The 19,258-nt window shown below is 51.8% G+C and overlaps 12 non-coding genes across 12 annotated transcripts; all 12 read left to right on the top strand.

Annotated features, from left to right (window-relative positions):
• Nucleotides 1-754: 754 nt before the first annotated feature.
• LOC148151593 (5S ribosomal RNA) lies at nucleotides 755-873 on the top strand. The gene has a single exon (XR_015756280.1). It is a non-coding gene; the product is annotated as a 5S ribosomal RNA (ribosomal RNA).
• A 1,534-nt stretch (nucleotides 874-2,407) lies between these two features.
• LOC148151592 (5S ribosomal RNA) lies at nucleotides 2,408-2,526 on the top strand. The gene has a single exon (XR_015756796.1). It is a non-coding gene; the product is annotated as a 5S ribosomal RNA (ribosomal RNA).
• A 1,546-nt stretch (nucleotides 2,527-4,072) lies between these two features.
• On the top strand, nucleotides 4,073-4,191 carry LOC148151591 (5S ribosomal RNA). The gene has a single exon (XR_015756592.1). It is a non-coding gene; the product is annotated as a 5S ribosomal RNA (ribosomal RNA).
• A 1,546-nt stretch (nucleotides 4,192-5,737) lies between these two features.
• LOC148151590 (5S ribosomal RNA) lies at nucleotides 5,738-5,856 on the top strand. The gene has a single exon (XR_015756310.1). It is a non-coding gene; the product is annotated as a 5S ribosomal RNA (ribosomal RNA).
• A 1,548-nt stretch (nucleotides 5,857-7,404) lies between these two features.
• LOC148151589 (5S ribosomal RNA) lies at nucleotides 7,405-7,523 on the top strand. Its single transcript, XR_015756282.1, has one exon. It is a non-coding gene; the product is annotated as a 5S ribosomal RNA (ribosomal RNA).
• Nucleotides 7,524-9,071: 1,548 nt separating this feature from the next.
• Nucleotides 9,072-9,190, top strand: LOC148151588 (5S ribosomal RNA). Its single transcript, XR_015755641.1, has one exon. It is a non-coding gene; the product is annotated as a 5S ribosomal RNA (ribosomal RNA).
• A 1,546-nt stretch (nucleotides 9,191-10,736) lies between these two features.
• Nucleotides 10,737-10,855, top strand: LOC148151587 (5S ribosomal RNA). Its single transcript, XR_015755966.1, has one exon. It is a non-coding gene; the product is annotated as a 5S ribosomal RNA (ribosomal RNA).
• A 1,546-nt stretch (nucleotides 10,856-12,401) lies between these two features.
• LOC148151586 (5S ribosomal RNA) lies at nucleotides 12,402-12,520 on the top strand. The gene has a single exon (XR_015756761.1). It is a non-coding gene; the product is annotated as a 5S ribosomal RNA (ribosomal RNA).
• A 1,546-nt stretch (nucleotides 12,521-14,066) lies between these two features.
• On the top strand, nucleotides 14,067-14,185 carry LOC148151585 (5S ribosomal RNA). Its single transcript, XR_015756760.1, has one exon. It is a non-coding gene; the product is annotated as a 5S ribosomal RNA (ribosomal RNA).
• Nucleotides 14,186-15,731: 1,546 nt separating this feature from the next.
• On the top strand, nucleotides 15,732-15,850 carry LOC148151584 (5S ribosomal RNA). The gene has a single exon (XR_015756591.1). It is a non-coding gene; the product is annotated as a 5S ribosomal RNA (ribosomal RNA).
• A 1,546-nt stretch (nucleotides 15,851-17,396) lies between these two features.
• LOC148151583 (5S ribosomal RNA) lies at nucleotides 17,397-17,515 on the top strand. Its single transcript, XR_015756590.1, has one exon. It is a non-coding gene; the product is annotated as a 5S ribosomal RNA (ribosomal RNA).
• Nucleotides 17,516-19,063: 1,548 nt separating this feature from the next.
• On the top strand, nucleotides 19,064-19,182 carry LOC148151582 (5S ribosomal RNA). The gene has a single exon (XR_015756589.1). It is a non-coding gene; the product is annotated as a 5S ribosomal RNA (ribosomal RNA).
• The last annotated feature ends 76 nt before the right edge of the window (nucleotides 19,183-19,258 follow it).

Below are 19,258 nucleotides of genomic sequence, written 5' to 3'. Positions count from 1 at the left end.
AGGGCCCTGTACAGCTGCAGAAGGACCTCTTTGCTTCTATACTCAATCCCTCTTGTTATGAAGGCCAGCATGCTATTAGCCTTCTTCACTACCTGCTGTACCTGCATGCTTACCTTCATTGAGTGGTGTACAAGAACCCCCAGATCTCTCTGTACTGCCCCTTTACCTAAATTGATTCCACTTAGGTGGTAATCTGCCTTCCTGTTCTTGCCACCAAAGTGGATAAGGATCCATTTATCCACGTGAAAGTGCATCTGCCATGCATCTGAGCACTCACCTAACTTGTCCAGGTCACCCTGTAATCTCCTAACATCCTCATCACATTTCACCCTGCCACCCAGCTGATGAAATTTGCGAATGTTATTGCTAATACCATCTTGTATATCCTGAAGATAGATTGTAAAAAGCTGCGGTCCCAGTACTGATCCGTGCGGTACCCCACTGGTCAGTGCCCGGCATTCCGAAATGGAGGGGTGGAGGAGTGTGGAAGGATGAGAGAATGCAGGCTGCGGCCCTATGAAGCAGGGGGAGGGCTTGCAGTTGGCCTGTGTGGGGATGTGGGAGACTACAGGAGCCTGGTGGGCAAGGGCTGGCTGAAAGGCAGCTGGAGGGACGGAGGGAGGGAAGCACGCACGGAGGAGGAAGAGCAAAGAGAAAAGAGAAAAAAAAGCCAAAGGGGATAAAGAGAAAGAGCAACAAAGAAAATGTGGCTGGCCAGCACGCTTTGAAGTAGGGAGAAAAGGCAGGGGCCAGCGCCTACGGCCATACTAGTCTGAAAACGCCCGATCTCGTCTGATCTTGGAAGCTAAGCAGACTCAGGCCTGGTTAGTACTTGGATGGGAGACCGCCTGGGCATACCAGGTGCAGTAGGCTTTTTCCGCCAGCAGTGGCTGCTCAAGTCACCCCTCTGCACTTGTCTTGTGCCAGGCAATGGAGCGGCAGGTTATTTTTGCTGCTGCTGCTGTGCCTGGCATCAGTCTCCTGCAGGCACGAGACACGGAGGGGAGGAGAGCGGAGCGCTGCCAAAATCAGCAAGAAAGGGATTGGGGCTGCACGCTGTCTGCGGGAGGCAGTCAGGAAAGGCGGACAATAGACAATAGGTGCAGGAGTTGGCCATTCTGCCCTTCCAGCCTGCACCACCATTCAATATGATCATGGCTGATCATCCTTAATCAGTATCCTGTTCCTGCCTTATCTCCATAACCCTTGATTCCACTATCCTTGAGAGCTCTATCCAACTCTTTCTTAAATGAATCCAGAGACTGGGCCTCCACTGCCCTCTGGGGCAGAGCATTCCACACAGCCACCACTCTCTGGGTGAAGAAGTTTCTCCTCATCTCTGTCCTAAATGGTCTACCCCGTATTTTTAAGCTGTGTCCTCTGTTTCGGCACTCACCCCGCAGCGGAAACATGTTGCCTGCCGCCAGAGTGTCCAATCCTTTGATCATCTTATATGTCTCAACCAGATCCCCTCTCAGTCTTCTAAACTCAAGGGTACACAAGCCCAGTCGCTCCAGTCTTTCAGTGTAAGGTAATCCCGCCATTCCAGGAATTGACCTCGTGAACCTACGCTGCATTCCCTCAATAGCCAGAATGTCTCTCCTCAAATTTGGAGACCAGAACTGCACACAGTACTCCAGGTGTGGTCTCACCAGGGCCCTGTACAGCTGCAGAAGGACCTCTTTGCTTCTATACACAATCCCTCTTGTTATGAAGGCCAGCATGCTATTAGCCTTCTTCACTACCTGCTGTACCTGCATGCTTACCTTCATTGAGTGGTGTACAAGAACCCCCAGATCTCTCTGTACTGCCCCTTTACCTAAATTGATTCCACTTAGGTGGTAATCTGCCTTCCTGTTCTTGCCACCAAAGTGGATAAGGATCCATTTATCCACGTGAAAGTGCATCTGCCATGCATCTGAGCACTCACCTAACTTGTCCAGGTCACCCTGTAATCTCCTAACATCCTCATCACATTTCACCCTGCCACCCAGCTGATGAAATTTGCGAATGTTATTGCTAATACCATCTTGTATATCCTGAAGATAGATTGTAAAAAGCTGCGGTCCCAGTACTGATCCGTGCGGTACCCCACTGGTCAGTGCCCGGCATTCCGAAATGGAGGGGTGGAGGAGTGTGGAAGGATGAGAGAATGCAGGCTGCGGCCCTATGAAGCAGGGGGAGGGCTTGCAGTTGGCCTGTGTGGGGATGTGGGAGACGACAGGAGCCTGGTGGGCAAGGGCTGGCTGAAAGGCAGCTGGAGGGACGGAGGGAGGGAAGCACGCACGGAGGAGGAAGAGCAAAGAGAAAAGAGAAAAAAAAGCCAAAGGGGATAAAGAGAAAGAGCAAGAAAGAAAATGTGGCTGGCCAGCACGCCTTGAAGTAGGGAGAAAAGGCAGGGGCCAGCGCCTACGGCCATACTAGTCTGAAAACGCCCGATCTCGTCTGATCTCGGAAGCTAAGCAGATTCAGGCCCGGTTAGTACTTGGATGGGAGACCGCCTGGGAATACCAGGTGCAGTAGGCTTTTTCCGCCAGCAGTGGCTGCTCAAGTCACCCCTCTGCACTTGTCTTGTGCCAGGCAATGGAGCGGCAGGTTATTTTTGCTGCTGCTGCTGTGCCTGGCATCAGTCTCCTGCAGGCACGAGACACGGAGGGGAGGAGAGCGGAGCGCTGCCAAAATCAGCAAGAAAGGCGGAAAGAAAGGGATTGGGGCTGCACGCTGTCTGCGGGTGGCAGTCAGGAAAGGCGGACAATAGACAATAGGTGCAGGAGTTGGCCATTCTGCCCTTCCAGCCTGCACCACCATTCAATATGATCATGGCTGATCATCCTTAATCAGTATCCTGTTCCTGCCTTATCTCCATAACCCTTGATTCCACTATCCTTGAGAGCTCTATCCAACTCTTTCTTAAATGAATCCAGAGACTGGGCCTCCACTGCCCTCTGGGGCAGAGCATTCCACACAGCCACCACTCTCTGGGTGAAGAAGTTTCTCCTCATCTCTGTCCTAAATGGTCTACCCCGTATTTTTAAGCTGTGTCCTCTGTTTCGGCACTCACCCCGCAGCGGAAACATGTTGCCTGCCGCCAGAGTGTCCAATCCTTTGATCATCTTATATGTCTCAACCAGATCCCCTCTCAGTCTTCTAAACTCAAGGGTACACAAGCCCAGTCGCTCCAGTCTTTCAGTGTAAGGTAATCCCGCCATTCCAGGAATTGACCTCGTGAACCTACGCTGCATTCCCTCAATAGCCAGAATGTCTCTCCTCAAATTTGGAGACCAGAACTGCACACAGTACTCCAGGTGTGGTCTCACCAGGGCCCTGTACAGCTGCAGAAGGACCTCTTTGCTTCTATACTCAATCCCTCTTGTTATGAAGGCCAGCATGCTATTAGCCTTCTTCACTACCTGCTGTACCTGCATGCTTACCTTCATTGAGTGGTGTACAAGAACCCCCAGATCTCTCTGTACTGCCCCTTTACCTAAATTGATTCCACTTAGGTGGTAATCTGCCTTCCTGTTCTTGCCACCAAAGTGGATAAGGATCCATTTATCCACGTGAAAGTGCATCTGCCATGCATCTGAGCACTCACCTAACTTGTCCAGGTCACCCTGTAATCTCCTAACATCCTCATCACATTTCACCCTGCCACCCAGCTGATGAAATTTGCGAATGTTATTGCTAATACCATCTTGTATATCCTGAAGATAGATTGTAAAAAGCTGCGGTCCCAGTACTGATCCGTGCGGTACCCCACTGGTCAGTGCCCGGCATTCCGAAATGGAGGGGTGGAGGAGTGTGGAAGGATGAGAGAATGCAGGCTGCGGCCCTATGAAGCAGGGGGAGGGCTTGCAGTTGGCCTGTGTGGGGATGTGGGAGACTACAGGAGCCTGGTGGGCAAGGGCTGGCTGAAAGGCAGCTGGAGGGACGGAGGGAGGGAAGCACGCACGGAGGAGGAAGAGCAAAGAGAAAAGAGAAAAAAAAGCCAAAGGGGATAAAGAGAAAGAGCAAGAAAGAAAATGTGGCTGGCCAGCACGCTTTGAAGTAGGGAGAAAAGGCAGGGGCCAGCGCCTACGGCCATACTAGTCTGAAAACGCCCGATCTCGTCTGATCTCGGAAGCTAAGCAGACTCAGGCCTGGTTAGTACTTGGATGGGAGACCGCCTGGGAATACCAGGTGCAGTAGGCTTTTTCCGCCAGCAGTGGCTGCTCAAGTCACCCCTCTGCACTTGTCTTGTGCCAGGCAATGGAGCGGCAGGTTATTTTTGCTGCTGCTGCTGTGCCTGGCATCAGTCTCCTGCAGGCACGAGACACGGAGGGGAGGAGAGCGGAGCGCTGCCAAAATCAGCAAGAAAGGCGGAAAGAAAGGGATTGGGGCTGCACGCTGTCTGCAGGTGGCAGTCAGGAAAGGCGGACAATAGACAATAGGTGCAGGAGTTGGCCATTCTGCCCTTCCAGCCTGCACCACCATTCAATATGATAATGGCTGATCATCCTTAATCAGTATCCTGTTCCTGCCTTATCTCCATAACCCTTGATTCCACTATCCTTGAGAGCTCTATCCAACTCTTTCTTAAATGAATCCAGAGACTGGGCCTCCACTGCCCTCTGGGGCAGAGCATTCCACACAGCCACCACTCTCTGGGTGAAGAAGTTTCTCCTCATCTCTGTCCTAAATGGTCTACCCCGTATTTTTAAGCTGTGTCCTCTGTTTCGGCACTCACCCCGCAGCGGAAACATGTTGCCTGCCGCCAGAGTGTCCAATCCTTTGATCATCTTATATGTCTCAACCAGATCCCCTCTCAGTCTTCTAAACTCAAGGGTACACAAGCCCAGTCGCTCCAGTCTTTCAGTGTAAGGTAATCCCGCCATTCCAGGAATTGACCTCGTGAACCTACGCTGCATTCCCTCAATAGCCAGAATGTCTCTCCTCAAATTTGGAGACCAGAACTGCACACAGTACTCCAGGTGTGGTCTCACCAGGGCCCTGTACAGCTGCAGAAGGACCTCTTTGCTTCTATACTCAATCCCTCTTGTTATGAAGGCCAGCATGCTATTAGCCTTCTTCACTACCTGCTGTACCTGCATGCTTACCTTCATTGAGTGGTGTACAAGAACCCCCAGATCTCTCTGTACTGCCCCTTTACCTAAATTGATTCCACTTAGGTGGTAATCTGCCTTCCTGTTCTTGCCACCAAAGTGGATAAGGATCCATTTATCCACGTGAAAGTGCATCTGCCATGCATCTGAGCACTCACCTAACTTGTCCAGGTCACCCTGTAATCTCCTAACATCCTCATCACATTTCACCCTGCCACCCAGCTGATGAAATTTGCGAATGTTATTGCTAATACCATCTTGTATATCCTGAAGATAGATTGTAAAAAGCTGCGGTCCCAGTACTGATCCGTGCGGTACCCCACTGGTCAGTGCCTGGCATTCCGAAATGGAGGGGTGGAGGAGTGTGGAAGGATGAGAGAATGCAGGCTGCGGCCCTATGAAGCAGGGGGAGGGCTTGCAGTTGGCCTGTGTGGGGATGTGGGAGACTACAGGAGCCTGGTGGGCAAGGGCTGGCTGAAAGGCAGCTGGAGGGACGGAGGGAGGGAAGCACGCACGGAGGAGGAAGAGCAAAGAGAAAAGAGAAAAAAAAGCCAAAGGGGATAAAGAGAAAGAGCAAGAAAGAAAATGTGGCTGGCCAGCACGCCTTGAAGTAGGGAGAAAAGGCAGGGGCCAGCGCCTACGGCCATACTAGTCTGAAAACGCCCGATCTCGTCTGATCTCGGAAGCTCAGCAGACTCAGTCCTGGTTAGTACTTGGATGGGAGACCGCCTGGGAATACCAGGTGCAGTAGGCTTTTTCCGCCAGCAGTGGCTGCTCAAGTCACCCCTCTGCACTTGTCTTGTGCCAGGCAATGGAGCGGCAGGTTATTTTTGCTGCTGCTGCTGTGCCTGGCATCAGTCTCCTGCAGGCACGAGACACGGAGGGGAGGAGAGCGGAGCGCTGCCAAAATCAGCAAGAAAGGCGGAAAGAAAGGGATTGGGGCTGCACGCTGTCTGCGGGTGGCAGTCAGGAAAGGCGGACAATAGACAATAGGTGCAGGAGTTGGCCATTCTGCCCTTCCAGCCTGCACCACCATTCAATATGATCATGGCTGATCATCCTTAATCAGTATCCTGTTCCTGCCTTATCTCCATAACCCTTGATTCCACTATCCTTGAGAGCTCTATCCAACTCTTTCTTAAATGAATCCAGAGACTGGGCCTCCACTGCCCTCTGGGGCAGAGCATTCCACACAGCCACCACTCTCTGGGTGAAGAAGTTTCTCCTCATCTCTGTCCTAAATGGTCTACCCCGTATTTTTAAGCTGTGTCCTCTGTTTCGGCACTCACCCCGCAGCGGAAACATGTTGCCTGCCGCCAGAGTGTCCAATCCTTTGATCATCTTATATGTCTCAACCAGATCCCCTCTCAGTCTTCTAAACTCAAGGGTACACAAGCCCAGTCGCTCCAGTCTTTCAGTGTAAGGTAATCCCAGAATTGACCAGGAATTGACCTCGTGAACCTACGCTGCATTCCCTCAATAGCCAGAATGTCTCTCCTCAAATTTGGAGACCAGAACTGCACACAGTACTCCAGGTGTGGTCTCACCAGGGCCCTGTACAGCTGCAGAAGGACCTCTTTGCTTCTATACTCAATCCCTCTTGTTATGAAGGCCAGCATGCTATTAGCCTTCTTCACTACCTGCTGTACCTGCATGCTTACCTTCATTGAGTGGTGTACAAGAACCCCCAGATCTCTCTGTACTGCCCCTTTACCTAAATTGATTCCACTTAGGTGGTAATCTGCCTTCCTGTTCTTGCCACCAAAGTGGATAAGGATCCATTTATCCACGTGAAAGTGCATCTGCCATGCATCTGAGCACTCACCTAACTTGTCCAGGTCACCCTGTAATCTCCTAACATCCTCATCACATTTCACCCTGCCACCCAGCTGATGAAATTTGCGAATGTTATTGCTAATACCATCTTGTATATCCTGAAGATAGATTGTAAAAAGCTGCGGTCCCAGTACTGATCCGTGCGGTACCCCACTGGTCAGTGCCCGGCATTCCGAAATGGAGGGGTGGAGGAGTGTGGAAGGATGAGAGAATGCAGGCTGCGGCCCTATGAAGCAGGGGGAGGGCTTGCAGTTGGCCTGTGTGGGGATGTGGGAGACTACAGGAGCCTGGTGGGCAAGGGCTGGCTGAAAGGCAGCTGGAGGGACGGAGGGAGGGAAGCACGCACGGAGGAGGAAGAGCAAAGAGAAAAGAGAAAAAAAAGCCAAAGGGGATAAAGAGAAAGAGCAAGAAAGAAAATGTGGCTGGCCAGCACGCCTTGAAGTAGGGAGAAAAGGCAGGGGCCAGCGCCTACGGCCATACTAGTCTGAAAACGCCCGATCTCGTCTGATCTCGGAAGCTAAGCAGACTCCGGCCTGGTTAGTACTTGGATGGCAGACCGCCTGGGAATACCAGGTGCAGTAGGCTTTTTCCGCCAGCAGTGGCTGCTCAAGTCACCCCTCTGCACTTGTCTTGTGCCAGGCAATGGAGCGGCAGGTTATTTTTGCTGCTGCTGCTGTGCCTGGCATCAGTCTCCTGCAGGCACGAGACACGGAGGGGAGGAGAGCGGAGCGCTGCCAAAATCAGCAAGAAAGGCGGAAAGAAAGGGATTGGGGCTGCACGCTGTCTGCGGGTGGCAGTCAGGAAAGGCGGACAATAGACAATAGGTGCAGGAGTTGGCCATTCTGCCCTTCCAGCCTGCACCACCATTCAATATGATCATGGCTGATCATCCTTAATCAGTATCCTGTTCCTGCCTTATCTCCATAACCCTTGATTCCACTATCCTTGAGAGCTCTATCCAACTCTTTCTTAAATGAATCCAGAGACTGGGCCTCCACTGCCCTCTGGGGCAGAGCATTCCACACAGCCACCACTCTCTGGGTGAAGAAGTTTCTCCTCATCTCTGTCCTAAATGGTCTACCCCGTATTTTTAAGCTGTGTCCTCTGTTTCGGCACTCACCCCGCAGCGGAAACATGTTGCCTGCCGCCAGAGTGTCCAATCCTTTGATCATCTTATATGTCTCAACCAGATCCCCTCTCAGTCTTCTAAACTCAAGGGTACACAAGCCCAGTCGCTCCAGTCTTTCAGTGTAAGGTAATCCCAGAATTGACCAGGAATTGACCTCGTGAACCTACGCTGCATTCCCTCAATAGCCAGAATGTCTCTCCTCAAATTTGGAGACCAGAACTGCACACAGTACTCCAGGTGTGGTCTCACCAGGGCCCTGTACAGCTGCAGAAGGACCTCTTTGCTTCTATACTCAATCCCTCTTGTTATGAAGGCCAGCATGCTATTAGCCTTCTTCACTACCTGCTGTACCTGCATGCTTACCTTCATTGAGTGGTGTACAAGAACCCCCAGATCTCTCTGTACTGCCCCTTTACCTAAATTGATTCCACTTAGGTGGTAATCTGCCTTCCTGTTCTTGCCACCAAAGTGGATAAGGATCCATTTATCCACGTGAAAGTGCATCTGCCATGCATCTGAGCACTCACCTAACTTGTCCAGGTCACCCTGTAATCTCCTAACATCCTCATCACATTTCACCCTGCCACCCAGCTGATGAAATTTGCGAATGTTATTGCTAATACCATCTTGTATATCCTGAAGATAGATTGTAAAAAGCTGCGGTCCCAGTACTGATCCGTGCGGTACCCCACTGGTCAGTGCCCGGCATTCCGAAATGGAGGGGTGGAGGAGTGTGGAAGGATGAGAGAATGCAGGCTGCGGCCCTATGAAGCAGGGGGAGGGCTTGCAGTTGGCCTGTGTGGGGATGTGGGAGACTACAGGAGCCTGGTGGGCAAGGGCTGGCTGAAAGGCAGCTGGAGGGACGGAGGGAGGGAAGCACGCACGGAGGAGGAAGAGCAAAGAGAAAAGAGAAAAAAAAGCCAAAGGGGATAAAGAGAAAGAGCAAGAAAGAAAATGTGGCTGGCCAGCACGCCTTGAAGTAGGGAGAAAAGGCAGGGGCCAGCGCCTACGGCCATACTAGTCTGAAAACGCCCGATCTCGTCTGATCTCGGAAGCTAAGCAGACTCCGGCCTGGTTAGTACTTGGATGGGAGACCGCCTGGGAATACCAGGTGCAGTAGGCTTTTTCCGCCAGCAGTGGCTGCTCAAGTCACCCCTCTGCACTTGTCTTGTGCCAGGCAATGGAGCGGCAGGTTATTTTTGCTGCTGCTGCTGTGCCTGGCATCAGTCTCCTGCAGGCACGAGACACGGAGGGGAGGAGAGCGGAGCGCTGCCAAAATCAGCAAGAAAGGCGGAAAGAAAGGGATTGGGGCTGCACGCTGTCTGCGGGTGGCAGTCAGGAAAGGCGGACAATAGACAATAGGTGCAGGAGTTGGCCATTCTGCCCTTCCAGCCTGCACCACCATTCAATATGATCATGGCTGATCATCCTTAATCAGTATCCTGTTCCTGCCTTATCTCCATAACCCTTGATTCCACTATCCTTGAGAGCTCTATCCAACTCTTTCTTAAATGAATCCAGAGACTGGGCCTCCACTGCCCTCTGGGGCAGAGCATTCCACACAGCCACCACTCTCTGGGTGAAGAAGTTTCTCCTCATCTCTGTCCTAAATGGTCTACCCCGTATTTTTAAGCTGTGTCCTCTGTTTCGGCACTCACCCCGCAGCGGAAACATGTTGCCTGCCGCCAGAGTGTCCAATCCTTTGATCATCTTATATGTCTCAACCAGATCCCCTCTCAGTCTTCTAAACTCAAGGGTACACAAGCCCAGTCGCTCCAGTCTTTCAGTGTAAGGTAATCCCGCCATTCCAGGAATTGACCTCGTGAACCTACGCTGCATTCCCTCAATAGCCAGAATGTCTCTCCTCAAATTTGGAGACCAGAACTGCACACAGTACTCCAGGTGTGGTCTCACCAGGGCCCTGTACAGCTGCAGAAGGACCTCTTTGCTTCTATACTCAATCCCTCTTGTTATGAAGGCCAGCATGCTATTAGCCTTCTTCACTACCTGCTGTACCTGCATGCTTACCTTCATTGAGTGGTGTACAAGAACCCCCAGATCTCTCTGTACTGCCCCTTTACCTAAATTGATTCCACTTAGGTGGTAATCTGCCTTCCTGTTCTTGCCACCAAAGTGGATAAGGATCCATTTATCCACGTGAAAGTGCAGCTGCCATGCATCTGAGCACTCACCTAACTTGTCCAGGTCACCCTGTAATCTCCTAACATCCTCATCACATTTCACCCTGCCACCCAGCTGATGAAATTTGCGAATGTTATTGCTAATACCATCTTGTATATCCTGAAGATAGATTGTAAAAAGCTGCGGTCCCAGTACAGATCCGTGCGGTACCCCACTGGTCAGTGCCCGGCATTCCGAAATGGAGGGGTGGAGGAGTGTGGAAGGATGAGAGAATGCAGGCTGCGGCCCTATGAAGCAGGGGGAGGGCTTGCAGTTGGCCTGTGTGGGGATGTGGGAGACTACAGGAGCCTGGTGGGCAAGGGCTGGCTGAAAGGCAGCTGGAGGGACGGAGGGAGGGAAGCACGCACGGAGGAGGAAGAGCAAAGAGAAAAGAGAAAAAAAAGCCAAAGGGGATAAAGAGAAAGAGCAAGAAAGAAAATGTGGCTGGCCAGCACGCTTTGAAGTAGGGAGAAAAGGCAGGGGCCAGCGCCTAAGGCCATACTAGTCTGAAAACGCCCGATCTCGTCTGATCTCGGAAGCTAAGCAGACTCAGGCCTGGTTAGTACTTGGATGGGAGACCGCCTGGGAATACCAGGTGCAGTAGGCTTTTTCCGCCAGCAGTGGCTGCTCAAGTCACCCCTCTGCACTTGTCTTGTGCCAGGCAATGGAGCGGCAGGTTATTTTTGCTGCTGCTGCTGTGCCTGGCATCAGTCTCCTGCAGGCACGAGACACGGAGGGGAGGAGAGCGGAGCGCTGCCAAAATCAGCAAGAAAGGCGGAAAGAAAGGGATTGGGGCTGCACGCTGTCTGCGGGTGGCAGTCAGGAAAGGCGGACAATAGACAATAGGTGCAGGAGTTGGCCATTCTGCCCTTCCAGCCTGCACCACCATTCAATATGATCATGGCTGATCATCCTTAATCAGTATCCTGTTCCTGCCTTATCTCCATAACCCTTGATTCCACTATCCTTGAGAGCTCTATCCAACTCTTTCTTAAATGAATCCAGAGACTGGGCCTCCACTGCCCTCTGGGGCAGAGCATTCCACACAGCCACCACTCTCTGGGTGAAGAAGTTTCTCCTCATCTCTGTCCTAAATGGTCTACCCCATATTTTTAAGCTGTGTCCTCTGTTTCGGCACTCACCCCGCAGCGGAAACATGTTGCCTGCCGCCAGAGTGTCCAATCCTTTGATCATCTTATATGTCTCAACCAGATCCCCTCTCAGTCTTCTAAACTCAAGGGTACACAAGCCCAGTCGCTCCAGTCTTTCAGTGTAAGGTAATCCCGCCATTCCAGGAATTGACCTCGTGAACCTACGCTGCATTCCCTCAATAGCCAGAATGTCTCTCCTCAAATTTGGAGACCAGAACTGCACACAGTACTCCAGGTGTGGTCTCACCAGGGCCCTGTACAGCTGCAGAAGGACCTCTTTGCTTCTATACTCAATCCCTCTTGTTATGAAGGCCAGCATGCTATTAGCCTTCTTCACTACCTGCTGTACCTGCATGCTTACCTTCATTGAGTGGTGTACAAGAACCCCCAGATCTCTCTGTACTGCCCCTTTACCTAAATTGATTCCACTTAGGTGGTAATCTGCCTTCCTGTTCTTGCCACCAAAGTGGATAAGGATCCATTTATCCACGTGAAAGTGCATCTGCCATGCATCTGAGCACTCACCTAACTTGTCCAGGTCACCCTGTAATCTCCTAACATCCTCATCACATTTCACCCTGCCACCCAGCTGATGAAATTTGCGAATGTTATTGCTAATACCATCTTGTATATCCTGAAGATAGATTGTAAAAAGCTGCGGTCCCAGTACTGATCCGTGCGGTACCCCACTGGTCAGTGCCTGGCATTCCGAAATGGAGGGGTGGAGGAGTGTGGAAGGATGAGAGAATGCAGGCTGCGGCCCTATGAAGCAGGGGGAGGGCTTGCAGTTGGCCTGTGTGGGGATGTGGGAGACTACAGGAGCCTGGTGGGCAAGGGCTGGCTGAAAGGCAGCTGGAGGGACGGAGGGAGGGAAGCACGCACGGAGGAGGAAGAGCAAAGAGAAAAGAGAAAAAAAAGCCAAAGGGGATAAAGAGAAAGAGCAAGAAAGAAAATGTGGCTGGCCAGCACGCCTTGAAGTAGGGAGAAAAGGCAGGGGCCAGCGCCTACGGCCATACTAGTCTGAAAACGCCCGATCTCGTCTGATCTCGGAAGCAAAGCAGACTCAGGCCTGGTTAGTACTTGGATGGGAGACCGCCTGGGAATACCAGGTGCAGTAGGCTTTTTCCGCCAGCAGTGGCTGCTCAAGTCACCCCTCTGCACTTGTCTTGTGCCAGGCAATGGAGCGGCAGGTTATTTTTGCTGCTGCTGCTGTGCCTGGCATCAGTCTCCTGCAGGCACGAGACACGGAGGGGAGGAGAGCGGAGCGCTGCCAAAATCAGCAAGAAAGGCGGAAAGAAAGGGATTGGGGCTGCACGCTGTCTGCGGGTGGCAGTCAGGAAAGGCGGACAATAGACAATAGGTGCAGGAGTTGGCCATTCTGCCCTTCCAGCCTGCACCACCATTCAATATGATCATGGCTGATCATCCTTAATCAGTATCCTGTTCCTGCCTTATCTCCATAACCCTTGATTCCACTATCCTTGAGAGCTCTATCCAACTCTTTCTTAAATGAATCCAGAGACTGGGCCTCCACTGCCCTCTGGGGCAGAGCATTCCACACAGCCACCACTCTCTGGGTGAAGAAGTTTCTCCTCATCTCTGTCCTAAATGGTCTACCCCGTATTTTTAAGCTGTGTCCTCTGTTTCGGCACTCACCCCGCAGCGGAAACATGTTGCCTGCCGCCAGAGTGTCCAATCCTTTGATCATCTTATATGTCTCAACCAGATCCCCTCTCAGTCTTCTAAACTCAAGGGTACACAAGCCCAGTCGCTCCAGTCTTTCAGTGTAAGGTAATCCCGCCATTCCAGGAATTGACCTCGTGAACCTACGCTGCATTCCCTCAATAGCCAGAATGTCTCTCCTCAAATTTGGAGACCAGAACTGCACACAGTACTCCAGGTGTGGTCTCACCAGGGCCCTGTACAGCTGCAGAAGGACCTCTTTGCTTCTATACTCAATCCCTCTTGTTATGAAGGCCAGCATGCTATTAGCCTTCTTCACTACCTGCTGTACCTGCATGCTTACCTTCATTGAGTGGTGTACAAGAACCCCCAGATCTCTCTGTACTGCCCCTTTACCTAAATTGATTCCACTTAGGTGGTAATCTGCCTTCCTGTTCTTGCCACCAAAGTGGATAAGGATCCATTTATCCACGTGAAAGTGCATCTGCCATGCATCTGAGCACTCACCTAACTTGTCCAGGTCACCCTGTAATCTCCTAACATCCTCATCACATTTCACCCTGCCACCCAGCTGATGAAATTTGCGAATGTTATTGCTAATACCATCTTGTATATCCTGAAGATAGATTGTAAAAAGCTGCGGTCCCAGTACTGATCCGTGCGGTACCCCACTGGTCAGTGCCTGGCATTCCGAAATGGAGGGGTGGAGGAGTGTGGAAGGATGAGAGAATGCAGGCTGCGGCCCTATGAAGCAGGGGGAGGGCTTGCAGTTGGCCTGTGTGGGGATGTGGGAGACTACAGGAGCCTGGTGGGCAAGGGCTGGCTGAAAGGCAGCTGGAGGGACGGAGGGAGGGAAGCACGCACGGAGGAGGAAGAGCAAAGAGAAAAGAGAAAAAAAAGCCAAAGGGGATAAAGAGAAAGAGCAAGAAAGAAAATGTGGCTGGCCAGCACGCCTTGAAGTAGGGAGAAAAGGCAGGGGCCAGCGCCTACGGCCATACTAGTCTGAAAACGCCCGATCTCGTCTGATCTCGGAAGCAAAGCAGACTCAGGCCTGGTTAGTACTTGGATGGGAGACCGCCTGGGAATACCAGGTGCAGTAGGCTTTTTCCGCCAGCAGTGGCTGCTCAAGTCACCCCTCTGCACTTGTCTTGTGCCAGGCAATGGAGCGGCAGGTTATTTTTGCTGCTGCTGCTGTGCCTGGCATCAGTCTCCTGCAGGCACGAGACACGGAGGGGAGGAGAGCGGAGCGCTGCCAAAATCAGCAAGAAAGGCGGAAAGAAAGGGATTGGGGCTGCACGCTGTCTGCGGGTGGCAGTCAGGAAAGGCGGACAATAGACAATAGGTGCAGGAGTTGGCCATTCTGCCCTTCCAGCCTGCACCACCATTCAATATGATCATGGCTGATCATCCTTAATCAGTATCCTGTTCCTGCCTTATCTCCATAACCCTTGATTCCACTATCCTTGAGAGCTCTATCCAACTCTTTCTTAAATGAATCCAGAGACTGGGCCTCCACTGCCCTCTGGGGCAGAGCATTCCACACAGCCACCACTCTCTGGGTGAAGAAGTTTCTCCTCATCTCTGTCCTAAATGGTCTACCCCGTATTTTTAAGCTGTGTCCTCTGTTTCGGCACTCACCCCGCAGCGGAAACATGTTGCCTGCCGCCAGAGTGTCCAATCCTTTGATCATCTTATATGTCTCAACCAGATCCCCTCTCAGTCTTCTAAACTCAAGGGTACACAAGCCCAGTCGCTCCAGTCTTTCAGTGTAAGGTAATCCCGCCATTCCAGGAATTGACCTCGTGAACCTACGCTGCATTCCCTCAATAGCCAGAATGTCTCTCCTCAAATTTGGAGACCAGAACTGCACACAGTACTCCAGGTGTGGTCTCACCAGGGCCCTGTACAGCTGCAGAAGGACCTCTTTGCTTCTATACTCAATCCCTCTTGTTATGAAGGCCAGCATGCTATTAGCCTTCTTCACTACCTGCTGTACCTGCATGCTTACCTTCATTGAGTGGTGTACAAGAACCCCCAGATCTCTCTGTACTGCCCCTTTACCTAAATTGATTCCACTTAGGTGGTAATCTGCCTTCCTGTTCTTGCCACCAAAGTGGATAAGGATCCATTTATCCACGTGAAAGTGCATCTGCCATGCATCTGAGCACTCACCTAACTTGTCCAGGTCACCCTGTAATCTCCTAACATCCTCATCACATTTCACCCTGCCACCCAGCTGATGAAATTTGCGAATGTTATTGCTAATACCATCTTGTATATCCTGAAGATAGATTGTAAAAAGCTGCGGTCCCAGTACTGATCCGTGCGGTACCCCACTGGTCAGTGCCCGGCATTCCGAAATGGAGGGGTGGAGGAGTGTGGAAGGATGAGAGAATGCAGGCTGCGGCCCTATGAAGCAGGGGGAGGGCTTGCAGTTGGCCTGTGTGGGGATGTGGGAGACTACAGGAGCCTGGTGGGCAAGGGCTGGCTGAAAGGCAGCTGGAGGGACGGAGGGAGGGAAGCACGCACGGAGGAGGAAGAGCAAAGAGAAAAGAGAAAAAAAAGCCAAAGGGGATAAAGAGAAAGAGCAAGAAAGAAAATGTGGCTGGCCAGCACGCCTTGAAGTAGGGAGAAAAGGCAGGGGCCAGCGCCTACGGCCATACTAGTCTGAAAACGCCCGATCTCGTCTGATCTCGGAAGCTAAGCAGACTCAGGCCTGGTTAGTACTTGGATGGGAGACCGCCTGGGAATACCAGGTGCAGTAGGCTTTTTCCGCCAGCAGTGGCTGCTCAAGTCACCCCTCTGCACTTGTCTTGTGCCAGGCAATGGAGCGGCAGGTTATTTTTGCTGCTGCTGCTGTGCCTGGCATCAGTCTCCTGCAGGCACGAGACACGGAGGGGAGGAGAGCGGAGCGCTGCCAAAATCAGCAAGAAAGGCGGAAAGAAAGGGATTGGGGCTGCACGCTGTCTGCGGGTGGCAGTCAGGAAAGGCGGACAATAGACAATAGGTGCAGGAGTTGGCCATTCTGCCCTTCCAGCCTGCACCACCATTCAATATGATCATGGCTGATCATCCTTAATCAGTATCCTGTTCCTGCCTTATCTCCATAACCCTTGATTCCACTATCCTTGAGAGCTCTATCCAACTCTTTCTTAAATGAATCCAGAGACTGGGCCTCCACTGCCCTCTGGGGCAGAGCATTCCACACAGCCACCACTCTCTGGGTGAAGAAGTTTCTCCTCATCTCTGTCCTAAATGGTCTACCCCGTATTTTTAAGCTGTGTCCTCTGTTTCGGCACTCACCCCGCAGCGGAAACATGTTGCCTGCCGCCAGAGTGTCCAATCCTTTGATCATCTTATATGTCTCAACCAGATCCCCTCTCAGTCTTCTAAACTCAAGGGTACACAAGCCCAGTCGCTCCAGTCTTTCAGTGTAAGGTAATCCCGCCATTCCAGGAATTGACCTCGTGAACCTACGCTGCATTCCCTCAATAGCCAGAATGTCTCTCCTCAAATTTGGAGACCAGAACTGCACACAGTACTCCAGGTGTGGTCTCACCAGGGCCCTGTACAGCTGCAGAAGGACCTCTTTGCTTCTATACTCAATCCCTCTTGTTATGAAGGCCAGCATGCTATTAGCCTTCTTCACTACCTGCTGTACCTGCATGCTTACCTTCATTGAGTGGTGTACAAGAACCCCCAGATCTCTCTGTACTGCCCCTTTACCTAAATTGATTCCACTTAGGTGGTAATCTGCCTTCCTGTTCTTGCCACCAAAGTGGATAAGGATCCATTTATCCACGTGAAAGTGCATCTGCCATGCATCTGAGCACTCACCTAACTTGTCCAGGTCACCCTGTAATCTCCTAACATCCTCATCACATTTCACCCTGCCACCCAGCTGATGAAATTTGCGAATGTTATTGCTAATACCATCTTGTATATCCTGAAGATAGATTGTAAAAAGCTGCGGTCCCAGTACTGATCCGTGCGGTACCCCACTGGTCAGTGCCTGGCATTCCGAAATGGAGGGGTGGAGGAGTGTGGAAGGATGAGAGAATGCAGGCTGCGGCCCTATGAAGCAGGGGGAGGGCTTGCAGTTGGCCTGTGTGGGGATGTGGGAGACTACAGGAGCCTGGTGGGCAAGGGCTGGCTGAAAGGCAGCTGGAGGGACGGAGGGAGGGAAGCACGCACGGAGGAGGAAGAGCAAAGAGAAAAGAGAAAAAAAAGCCAAAGGGGATAAAGAGAAAGAGCAAGAAAGAAAATGTGGCTGGCCAGCACGCCTTGAAGTAGGGAGAAAAGGCAGGGGCCAGCGCCTACGGCCATACTAGTCTGAAAACGCCCGATCTCGTCTGATCTCGGAAGCTAAGCAGACTCAGGCCTGGTTAGTACTTGGATGGGAGACCGCCTGGGAATACCAGGTGCAGTAGGCTTTTTCCGCCAGCAGTGGCTGCTCAAGTCACCCCTCTGCACTTGTCTTGTGCCAGGCAATGGAGCGGCAGGTTATTTTTGCTGCTGCTGCTGTGCCTGGCATCAGTCTCCTGCAGGCACGAGACACGGAGGGGAGGAGAGCGGAGCGCTGCCAAAATCAGCAAGAAAGGCGGAAAGAAAGGGATTGGGGCTGCACGCTGTCTGCGGGTGGCAGTCAGGAAAGGCGGACAATAGACAATAGGTGCAGGAGTTGGCCATTCTGCCCTTCCAGCCTGCACCACCATTCAATATGATCATGGCTGATCATCCTTAATCAGTATCCTGTTCCTGCCTTATCTCCATAACCCTTGATTCCACTATCCTTGAGAGCTCTATCCAACTCTTTCTTAAATGAATCCAGAGACTGGGCCTCCACTGCCCTCTGGGGCAGAGCATTCCACACAGCCACCACTCTCTGGGTGAAGAAGTTTCTCCTCATCTCTGTCCTAAATGATCTACCCCGTATTTTTAAGCTGTGTCCTCTGTTTCGGCACTCACCCCGCAGCGGAAACATGTTGCCTGCCGCCAGAGTGTCCAATCCTTTGATCATCTTATATGTCTCAACCAGATCCCCTCTCAGTCTTCTAAACTCAAGGGTACACAAGCCCAGTCGCTCCAGTCTTTCAGTGTAAGGTAATCCCGGAATTGACCAGGAATTGACCTCGTGAACCTACGCTGCATTCCCTCAATAGCCAGAATGTCTCTCCTCAAATTTGGAGACCAGAACTGCACACAGTACTCCAGGTGTGGTCTCACCAGGGCCCTGTACAGCTGCAGAAGGACCTCTTTGCTTCTATACTCAATCCCTCTTGTTATGAAGGCCAGCATGCTATTAGCCTTCTTCACTACCTGCTGTACCTGCATGCTTACCTTCATTGAGTGGTGTACAAGAACCCCCAGATCTCTCTGTACTGCCCCTTTACCTAAATTGATTCCACTTAGGTGGTAATCTGCCTTCCTGTTCTTGCCACCAAAGTGGATAAGGATCCATTTATCCACGTGAAAGTGCATCTGCCATGCATCTGAGCACTCACCTAACTTGTCCAGGTCACCCTGTAATCTCCTAACATCCTCATCACATTTCACCCTGCCACCCAGCTGATGAAATTTGCGAATGTTATTGCTAATACCATCTTGTATATCCTGAAGATAGATTGTAAAAAGCTGCGGTCCCAGTACTGATCCGTGCGGTACCCCACTGGTCAGTGCCCGGCATTCCGAAATGGAGGGGTGGAGGAGTGTGGAAGGATGAGAGAATGCAGGCTGCGGCCCTATGAAGCAGGGGGAGGGCTTGCAGTTGGCCTGTGTGGGGATGTGGGAGACTACAGGAGCCTGGTGGGCAAGGGCTGGCTGAAAGGCAGCTGGAGGGACGGAGGGAGGGAAGCACGCACGGAGGAGGAAGAGCAAAGAGAAAAGAGAAAAAAAAGCCAAAGGGGATAAAGAGAAAGAGCAAGAAAGAAAATGTGGCTGGCCAGCACGCCTTGAAGTAGGGAGAAAAGGCAGGGGCCAGCGCCTACGGCCATACTAGTCTGAAAACGCCCGATCTCGTCTGATCTCGGAAGCTAAGCAGACTCAGGCCTGGTTAGTACTTGGATGGGAGACCGCCTGGGAATACCAGGTGCAGTAGGCTTTTTCCGCCAGCAGTGGCTGCTCAAGTCACCCCTCTGCACTTGTCTTGTGCCAGGCAATGGAGCGGCAGGTTATTT

Source organism: Chiloscyllium plagiosum, unplaced genomic scaffold (genome assembly GCF_037043375.1).
Source record: "Chiloscyllium plagiosum isolate Xiang-an unplaced genomic scaffold, Cpla_swu_hap1 HiC_scaffold_3, whole genome shotgun sequence".
Taxonomy (NCBI): Eukaryota; Metazoa; Chordata; class Chondrichthyes; order Orectolobiformes; family Hemiscylliidae; genus Chiloscyllium; species Chiloscyllium plagiosum.
This window is presented reverse-complemented; position numbering and strand designations above follow the sequence as displayed.